The following is a 2,847-nucleotide window of genomic DNA, read 5'->3' as shown; positions in this document are numbered from 1 at the left end:
CGCATGAGGAAGTTGTGTTGTTGTTGTGATGACGGAGTGGATGTAGCGGCCGGAGAATTGTCTGTACTGTAACTTTGTTACTCAGTGTTAGATTAATAAATCCTCAAAGAAAGTAAAGCGGACTTTTATTCACCAACCCCGGGACGAAGGGAATTAACCCCAAAGTTTACTTAGCCGACAGTACTTTGGCCCTGGAGCAGACAGCAACGCCTCCCCCTGCAAACTCCGACTACGGTCAGAGACGGACCGGCAGGAAAGGTGAACACAAGGCTAACGAAGTTAATTGTCAACATTAATGTGCCTGTCATGGTATGAGGCCAGACGTGAGTTGTGTTCTACATTCAAGAGGGTTTTTATTTAGCACTGAACAATAACAACCAGCATACGTCTTTTAGCTAAGCTAACTACGGTAGCTTCACGGGGATAAAAGACCCCTCTTCACTCTATCAGCGCCACTTTGTTTACGTTTCCGTGTGCCCTAAATAACTTGGCCCGATTGAATCACTTTATTTACACACTTTGAGTAGAACCGTGCTCGCAGCAGCTAACTTAACTACTTTGTTGTTTAACTTCATTGTCTATAATCTCCCCGCAGCGTGCAGCCGGGCGCAGCTAAATGACACGTAATGTATTGTGCGTCTTCAATGCTTTTCAATATGTTATATATTTATTGCCTTCACAATGAGCATGAATCTAACATTAAATGATATGATTAATATGCCCCTCATTCCAAAGAAATAATATACACACGTCAAGCTCATTATGGAGTTGAAACAACAAATTACTAAACTGTAAACAGTTAATATAAGAGAAAAAAATATTGTAATCAAGATAAATGTTTTCAAAACGTGTGATTAACTAGTTAATTGTCTATAATCTGTTGACAGCCATAATCGTATTCTGATAATACACGTTGGTGCTCAAATATTTTCAGATGGCCCGTGCAAAGTCATGCCACCAGTCTGAGGACATCACTGGGAATGGCACATGGGACACGTGGCTTTCAACTCCAGCGAGGTGGGAAAGCATTTCTTTATGTATATTTTGTTCTGTCTGCATAATTGTAAAAGACTTCTTCCCGCATTCGTACAACAGCATTCCATATCGTGTGACTGTCGATGGATGTAATAATTTGGCCTTCTTTTTTTCTTCCACCACACGGCACGGGTGGGCTTAACCGCGGGCAATCGTGGCAAAGACCCAAGTCGACTGGACCACAGCGGAAAATGATCCTTCCAGAGAAGAAGTTATTTACTTCTACAACGAATGGAAGAGTTACAACTTCCAGATGACAGCTCGCCGCTCATCCTTCTGGGCAACTTGAACATCCGACAGAACTTATGTGACCTACTGCGTTTATTTTCTCCTTTAGCTCTCACTAACTCTAACTTGCCCCAGCACCTGTTGTGATTTATTCTAGCGCTTCCACAATTGAATTTTGCTTGGTATTTCATCTAACTTGCCCCAGCACCTGTTGTGATTTATTCTAGCGCTTCCACAATTGAATTTTGCTTGTTATTTTATCTAACTTGCCCCAGCACCTGTTGTGATTAATTCTCTCTCACGGTGTCAAGTGTGTACCTTGATCTTTTTTTTGCTCATTGCAGCCCTTCTCTGCAAGGAGTGCTAACAATGCATGGTGCTGTTCATTAAGCAACTGGGTAAAGAGCTTGTAATGCCACATATGAAAAAGCTCATAAGCTCATTTATAATAAAATAATATATATAATCTTGCCTTGACTGAATGGGGGCGATCAAAGTTATTTTGGTGACGTTTTGATCATTGATTCACAACAAGTCCTGTGTTGTATAGGTTTGCTTGATGCTTTGGAATCTGTAGACCTGGATTTGTTATCAACCTGAATTGACAATCCATTGACAACATTGCTGGAATCTCCTCTCCCTTAAGACTGCAATATTACTTTTAGCTGAAAGTACATGGCTCCACTGATTCAATTTGAATTCACCAATATATAATGCCCCGGGGGAGAAGCGGATCTTACTAAATGTATTCATTAATTCATTAAGCAAAGCTCACTTCAGGAAGACAGCCACGTCGTCATCCAGCGGGTTTGGTTAAAAAGTTTACACATCTTGATGGAGCAAAAGAGGTGGGGTTAGCTGTCGTCATTGTACCTCGACTAATCCAAGGTGATCCTACGTTTCAATATTGCATCAAGCTAAAGAATCAAACAATAACATTTAAGATCCAACAGCTAACCGTTACGCGCTCTCCACTTCTTACAGAGCACTTCAAACATGGTCATGTTATCGCCTGAAGCCACACACTGAATCCACAGCTCCCGTGTTTTACAGAGACTCACGGGTGTGACTTGACTGTATGAAAATGTGATCTTCAATAAACGAATGACTTTCCGTACGACAAGGTCTGTGACAACTGGCTGATCGAGGGTCGTCACATGTAGGGGCCCGGTTCACGCGACGCCCCAGGTCGACCTTCTGATTTCCCGTCCGTGTTCCTCCTTTTTTTAAACGCGTGTCCGGCTGATCTAACGGACAAAATGATTCAGGTAACTCTCCTTGCTGAGGTTTTTAAATAACTGTACACTTAGAGCAGGGGTGTTAAACTATTTTCAGGTTGGGGCCAGAAACTGCTCCGTGGCACATGAACAGAATGACACAGCTGACTGACTGATATAAATAGCGGAGCCACAGACGCGCTCGTAGTCTTGCGTCAGTTCATGCTGTGAGAGTACGCCAGCTCTAACGTAATGTATTTCTGTTCAAAGTAACCACTATCCAGGTCTTGCACTTTGTACATCGTCCCAAGTTATTTAATTACACTACTGATGTGACTTAAATTGTGTTTATTGAAGAATGCTGCAA

At 42.1% G+C, this 2,847-nt stretch overlaps 1 long non-coding RNA gene across 1 annotated transcript; it reads left to right on the top strand.

Annotated features, from left to right (window-relative positions):
• LOC134107501 (uncharacterized) lies at window positions 1-1,734 on the top strand. Its single transcript, XR_009942768.1, has 4 exons — window positions 1-258; window positions 596-633; window positions 935-1,017; window positions 1,199-1,734. It is a non-coding gene; the product is annotated as an uncharacterized LOC134107501 (long non-coding RNA).
• Window positions 1,735-2,847: the final 1,113 nt, after the last annotated feature.

This window comes from Pungitius pungitius, chromosome 2, assembly GCF_949316345.1.
Source record: "Pungitius pungitius chromosome 2, fPunPun2.1, whole genome shotgun sequence".
Classification (NCBI taxonomy): Eukaryota; Metazoa; Chordata; class Actinopteri; order Perciformes; family Gasterosteidae; genus Pungitius; species Pungitius pungitius.
This window is presented reverse-complemented; position numbering and strand designations above follow the sequence as displayed.